An 8035-nucleotide genomic window follows, 5' to 3' on the forward strand; every position below is an offset into this window, starting at 1 on the left:
CTGACTTTCAACAGATGCAGTATTTTGTGCATTATCCAAAGGCATGTTTTGAATCCCTTTTGAAGTGTCATCTCCATCATTCTCCTCTTCACTATCATCACAATATATCTCAATGTTGTCAAATTTGAGTCTCTCATAATGTCCCTCATCTGTTAGTCCATCAATCTTTTTATCATCAAACACAACATGCACAGATTCCATAACAATGTTGGTTCTTAGATTGTAGACCCTATAAGATTTTCCAGCTGAGTAACCAACAAATATCCCTTCATCAGCCTTTGCATCAAACTTCCCTTTATGGTCAGATTGATTCCTCAGTATAAAACATTTACATCCAAAGACATGAAGAAATTTTAGAGTTGGTTTTCTTCTCTTGAACAACTGATAAGGAGTCATGCCTTTAGCTTGATTGATCAAAGAAATGTTCTGAGTGAAACAGGCACAATTAACAGCTTCAGCCCAGAAATATATTGGTAACTTTGATTCTTCAAGCATTGTTTTGGCAGCCTCAATTAAAGATCTGTTCTTTCTTTCAACTACCCCATTTTGCTGAGGTGTTCTTGGAGCTGAGAACTCATGCATGATTCCATTTTCTTCACAGAACAGCCTCATTGACAAATTCTTGAACTCAGTTCCATTGTCACTCCTGATATTCCTAACCTTCAAGTCAGGATGATTATTGACTTGCCTGATGTGATTGATAATGATTTCACTTGCTTCATCCTTTGATCCAAGAAAATAGACCCATGAAAACTTTGAGAAATCATCTACAATCACTAAGCAATATCTTTTTCTTGCAATTGACAATACATTGACTGGTCCAACCAAATCCATATGTAGCAGCTGTAATGGTTCATCAATTGTTATTTCAAGCTTATTTTTGAATGATGCTTTTCTTTGTTTGCCTTTTTGACAAGCATCACACAAACCATCCCTTGAGAATTCAACAAGAGGAATTCCTCTGACCAAGTCCTTGTTGATTAGATCATTCATTGTCTTGAAATTCAAATGGGATAGCTTCTTGTGCCATAGCCAACTCTCAACTGAACTTGCTTTGCTGAAGAGACAAGTAATAGATTCTGCATCTGTAGAGTTGAAGTCAGCTAAGTACACATTTCCTTTTCTAACTCCAGTTAGAACCACTTTGTTGTCTTTCTTGCTGGTGACAACACAGGCTTCAGAATTGAAGGAAACTGTATTCCCTCTATCACATAGTTGACTGATGCTCAGTAAGTTATGCTTGAGACCATCAACTAATGCAACTTCATCAATGATGACATTCCTTGTTGAAATCAAGCCATATCCTATAGTAAACCCTTTGCTGTCATCTCCAAAGGTTATGCTAGGGCCAGCTCTCTCTTTAAACTCTGTGAGCAGGGTGAAATCTCCTGTCATGTGTCTTGAACAGCCACTGTCCAAGTACCATAGATTTCTTCTTTTTCCCTGCACACCACCAAATCAATCAAGTTGATTTTGGTACCCAAGTTTCCTTGGGTCCATTCTTGTTAGCCTTTCTCCTAGACTTCATTCCTCCTGCATCTTTAGACTTAGGTAACTTTGAGTCAACCTTGATCTTAGATGTAGTTGGTTGAGGTGTAGGTTTAGTCACAGAATCATTTAGCACATTTGGAATATGATAAGGCATGGATTGTGCAAACATGTTATTCCACATAGGCATATTGTATGGCATTTGAGGCATGCTAAATGCAGCAAGATAAGGATTATTAAAATATGGCATGTTTGCAAAATGTGCATAAGGATTCTGTTGAGACATAGTAGGCATAGCATGTAGAGGTGATGCAGACATTTTAGGCATGGAAGAGGGTACATGCATGGGAGTTTTCTTAATAGATTTGCAGTTAGCAGATAGATGATTAACACTACTACAATGCACACAGCTTTTTCTAGGAGAATACTTGTCAGGTGTGTAATTGTTATGTTTGTTAACCCCTACCTTCCCATTTCTATTAGATTTCCTTTTAGTTTCCTTTTTATCCTCAACCACTTTGAGCCTATTCTTTAACTGTTCTAAGGTCATGTGCCCTATATTCGCCTTACTGAAATCTTTGGATGTGCTTGCTTCTTCTTTGACAAAGTTCTTGGAAGTTGAACCAAACTTTTTATTGAGTTTCTTTAGATTTTCACTTTTAGAAACATCTGCCTGTTTTAATTGAGAAACCTTCAACGGATGCTCCTTTTCTTCCTTCAACGGATAACTTTCATCATCCGTTGATTCCACATCCGTTAACAGTCCATCAATTAATTCCATTTTCTTTTTGTTTTTATCCCAGGCAGTCTCACAGAATGATTCAATTCCTTGGACCTTGGCAATTTGAGCACTAACATCCCTAGATGTCTTCCAGGCTTTAATCACCTCTTGCTCTCTCTCTAATTGATTAGAAAGTATTTCTACTTTCTTAACAGATTCAGCTAGTTCATTTTCAACAGATATACAATGTAGCTTAGTTTTCTCTAGGTCAATCAACTTGTCTTCTAACACAGCATTTCTATTACTTAAAAACAGATTGTTCTCTTTAATCCTACTATTTTCTTTAGCAAGAGATTTAAGAGACACACGCAAATGATACAATTCAGTAGACATGTCATTAAAAGCATCATTGCACTCTTCTTTAGTAAGCTGTGTTACATCAGTAGTGATTACCTGGTTGCTTGTTGAACTAACTTCATTTTCCTCAGAATCATCCATGAGAGCCAAGTTGACATATTCCACATCTTCATCCACTTCTTCTCCATCAGCTGCCCAGTCTTTTTCTTGAGTAATGAGAGCTCTTTCCTTTTGCTTGAGCAGATCAAAATATTTCTTTTTGTAATCTACTTGATCAAATTTCTTCTTTTCAGAAGTTGGCTTTCTGCACTCACTTGCAAAGTGTCCACTTATACCACAATTGAAACACTTGAACTTGGTTTTGTCCACCATGTTCTTATGAGGTCTAGTGGCTCTAGTGTTTTTCCTAAATTTCATCTTTGCAAATCTCCTGGACAGAAATGCAAGATGCTCATCAATGCCATCAGAGTCATCTTGGCTGGAGTTATCTTCATTCTCAGCAACTTGCTCTTTACCCTTGCTTGATTCCTGATTTCTTATACCATCTTTGGAGTTTGATGTAGATCTCACAGTTTCTTGTCTGCATTCTCTCTCATTTTCAGCTACCAATGCAACTGAACCTGCTTTCTTTCTCCCCTTTTCCAATACCTCATCCTGTTCCAGCTCTAGTTCATAAGTCTTCAAGATTCCATATAATCTTTCAAGAGTGAAGTCCTTATAATCTTGAGAGTTTCTTAAGGAAACAGTCATGGGTTTCCATTCCTTTGGCAAGGATCTTAAGAATTTAAGATTTGAATCCTTCACCTGGTACACTCTACCATACAGCTTCAGTCCATTCAACAGCTTTTGGAATCTATTGAATGTGTCATTTAAAGATTCATTTTCTTCAAAATGAAAATACTCATACTGTTGAATGAGAAGCTGCATTTTGTTCTCTTTTACTTGTTCTGTACCTTCACACAGTAGCTGAACTGTGTCCCAAACCTCTTTGGCAGTTGTGCAATTTATCACATTATCAAACATATCCTTGTCAAGACCATTAAACAAAATGTTCATAGCCTTCTTATCCTTGTGGACTTCTTCTGTGTCTTCCATTGTCCATTCTGCTCTAGGTTTTGGAATGGATTGACCAACAGCAATTGTGGCCGTAGCAACTGTGGCTACTTTGTGGGGAATATGAGGACCATTCTCAATGCAGTTTACATAACCTTCATCTTGGGAGAGTAGATGAAGGTGCATTTTCACCTTCCAGTGGTGATAACTGTCTTTGTCAAGAACTGGGATTTTTACTCCAATATCTTTCTTACTCATCTTTGTTAGTTTCCAAGATCTTTAAGCTCTTTGTGTGTCAAGAGGAGGCTCTGATACCAATTGTTATTCCTAGTGAACTAACAATGAGATTTACAGAAGGGGGTTGAATGTAAATTTCAAAACTTTTTCAAGTTTTGAGCAGTTTCAAGGGCTATGTGTTTAAGATAAACAAGTGTGTGAATTGCTTTAAGCTAATACAGACAGATATATATTCAAACACAAAAGTACAGAACACAACAGACCTTAAAAACTTTTCTGGTGGATTTGTTGTTCCACCAGAGATGGTATTTCAGAAAATCTGTGATTCAAGAAGTTGATCACAGCTGCGTCCTAGTACAAACTAGATAATTTTTCTCTCAAGATTTTTCTAAACACCTCTGGAAAAAAATTCTCTTTCTAATTACTAGCTTCTGCTTGGTTTATATATCACCAAGTTTACAAGTGAAGACAAAGATAAAAATACAATAAAAAATAAGTTCTCCACTTGTTTCTTTTCCATTTTTACTCCAGTGCATTGTTGACTATTGCCTCTTTGTACTAGAGTAGAACGGCTGCTTTTTCTGATGTTCCTGAAATAGGCTACCACATCTCAGTTGTCTCTGTCAACCCATGTGCCTCTGTTTGTAGGTACAACTACCACTTGTCAACTGCTATTTAACAGAACATCCGTTGAAGCCTTCATCCGTTGATGGCTTTATCCGTTGATGTGTTAGCAGTTGAAGCTCTATCCGTTGATGCATTCATCCGTTGAAGGATGTTATCCGTTGAAGCTTTAGAGACATCCGTTGAAGCTTTGTTTCTCATCCGTTGAAGGTCTTTAAGTTATCCGTTGATACCACTTCATTTATGCAAAATTACAAGGCATGAAATATTTACAATTGGCCTTCCTATTTGCATATCCTCTAGCAGTCAACATGACTTATAATTCCTCTCAACAGTTAAGAACTATATCTCAAATACAGATTCTGAAATGTGCTACAACACTAGACTTATTTCTAAGTAAAGCTACACCATCAACGGATAGCCAAAGTGGTCTTATCCGTTGAGGCTACAAACACTAGATTTCTACTTAAGTGTTTTGTTAATCATATCATCAAACTAATGCACATATATTCATAACAGTTTTCTTGTAAGCAGCTGTGTGCTATTCAAGCATCATAGAGTTCTTATCTTTATATATATCTCTGGTGGATAAGTTCAAATCCACCAGAAAGTTTTAAAGCCTTGTGTTTTACTGCTTTGTGTTTTGATTTCCATTTTACTTTTATCGCACTCTTGCAAAATCAAACACAGTTATATATTAAGTAAGAACATTCTTAAAATCAGGATAAGAAATCAAAATTACATTCAACCCCCTTCTGTAATTCTTGTTGCATTGATTGGGAATAACACCTGTTAAGCAACATATAAATGAGGTATTATACATGTTATACTATTGAACAAAGTTTTTCAATTGTTACGAAGGTCTCTTCTTATGATCCTTAAGAACACATGTAACCATTAAAAATCTTAGAACACATTTTGCTTAATGCTCGAAACTTTTTCGAGAAGAAAATCCTTTCGTTTATATTCAAGAATTTTACCAAGAAATAGTTCCCGTAGTTTTCTTTGCAGGGATCATGTTTTTTTGTGCATCGATATGTTTTTTAATTGTTGGTTAATATAATTAAGAGGATGATCATTTAAGAATACAGTGTCGTGATTCTTTTCATTTATAAGAAAGAATATGGTGCATTTATATATTTTTATTGTCCAATAAAATAATTAAAAGGGCGATTACTTATTTTTTTTACGTTTCTAAAATGTCGGATAATAAGCGTGCGTAGCGCGGGCAGAAAGTTATGAATCGTGCAGATGAACATTTTTTGCCACTAACTATACATGTTATGCATCATAATTGAGGTAATTTACGTGTTATATTAATTAACAAAGCATTCGGATTGTCACTAAGTTCATTTCTTATAATCGTCAATTGCTTAACGCTAAAATCATCTTGGCGAAGATTATCCTGACATTGATTCGAGATTTAAATCAAGCAACAGGTTCTAGTAGTTTTCTTTGAAAATGACTGATTATGTTTTTTGGTGTATCTTATGTATTTGTATTTATTCGTTAATATAATTAAAAGTTCATCATCTCAAAATACGATATACCGATTGCTTTCATTTATATAACATTTTACGTTTAATTAATTGTCGGATAACAAGCGTGCGTAGCGCGGGTAAAAGTTCCTAGTAGTATTAGAATAATGTAATCATTTTCTATTATGTTTGTATTAAAAATATACTTATTTTAATAAGATATAATCTTATTTATTTATTTTAATTATATTAGATAAACGGTTGAGATTATTTTGGCGGTTCATGATCAAAATTTTAGATAAGAAGTCTTTTACGGTTATTATATGTAAAGTATATAGTTTGAATATTATGTATAAAGTATATAATTTGAAGTGGATATTGTCATATTGGGTTAATATATAGATACGTGAGTCCAAAAGTCCAAAAGTTTATTAGAGTAAATTACTTGTGTAGTAATAATTGAGCTACTGTTTTGATCTACAATTTTAATAATTTTTTTAATTTTAAAATTGTAAATAAATGGATCCATATTAAAATATCACTATGCATCAAATGTAGAGAAATTACCAAAAAACTAATTTTTTTCTAAATTTGTTTCCAATTTTATGATCTTTTGAATATTTTTTGAAAAGATGCGTTTTGCAATAAAAAACAATCATATATGCAACTTATCTAAAAAAGTACTGAAATATTTTTTTGTTACCATGGGGATTGCATCTGATTGAAGCAGGTTGTAAAACCGTATTTTAAAAAAAAACATTTTCTCCAAATTAAAATTTAAAATAACGTATGTTAAAAAAAATCATATTTTTGCAAAACCTCGAAAATTTATGGCCCCAAATTATGAGGCCCTCGGAAGGTGTGTACATTAATCGTGGATTGGAGAAACATCTTACTACTAGGATACAACACGTCAATTTTATCCTGTTAGAACATCTTCAGCTTCAACTTCATCTACCATAAGAACCTGTTAGGTAGACTGTCTGCGTGTGACCTCAATATAGTATCAATGATATGGAGTAATATTTTTCAAAATTTATGTCACTGCAACTCTACAAGGACTTCTATTAGCTACTATTTTAGATATTTTAAGTTTGATCTTCTATATCTTCCACGCTTATTAATCAAACACGCATGTCAGTTTCAACCAAAATCAATATTTATTTCTATTAATAAATGACCATCATCACTCTAAAACAAATTAATGATATTTTTTTAATTATAATTAATCATTATTTTTAACATCATATTCATTGGGTAGAATGTTCAACAAATCTTACATAAATATTAATTTATATTATTTTAGAACATTTCCAACGTACTCCCTCGATCCAGCTACTTGTATACATACGACGAAGTGATTGCTTTTCATATAGACTATCCAATTGATGCAACCAGTCTTCGCCAAAGAATATTTGTTTTTCGACGTTAAAAAATGCTGACTCGGTCAATAGAGGTAATTTATATTTTATCTGGGTTTGCCTTCTTTTCCAACTTTGCTCTAGCTGATCTCCAACTTGCAGACAGTTTAAAAGAAAGAAATAGTAAGTAAAGGATTAGAGCAACTCCAGGGGCAACAAATTTGTTGCCCACTTCCAACCTAGGGCCATTTCGAAAATCGGAATTATTCGGTTGAGTTACTGATTTACAATTTTTTGGCCGATTTTTAAAAAATCGGATGATTTATCGGCGATTTATCCGGAATCGGTCAAATCAGATCAATATTTTTAACCGGTTTTTGAGCAATTTATCGGCAATTTTTGAAAAATCGGCTGATTTCTATAACAGAGCCTAGGGCAGATAAACATGGACCTGGGCGTGTATAACTTGGCAATCAGCATTGGAGGTAGAAAAATCGGTCACATGTCCTCTTTGGTGGCCATTGCTGGAGCGGGCAATTTGGTACACGAAATGACACGAAAAATACGGATATGAGTTTTAATATTTGCTACACGAAACACGAATATACACGAACACGAAATTGCACGATAAATTTAGTGTCAGATATGGGTTTTAATTTGGGTACACAAAAGTACACGAAATTATACGAGATAAATATATTATAAGTTAATATATA

This window comes from Apium graveolens, chromosome 10, assembly GCF_009905375.1.
Source record: "Apium graveolens cultivar Ventura chromosome 10, ASM990537v1, whole genome shotgun sequence".
Taxonomy (NCBI): Eukaryota; Viridiplantae; Streptophyta; class Magnoliopsida; order Apiales; family Apiaceae; genus Apium; species Apium graveolens.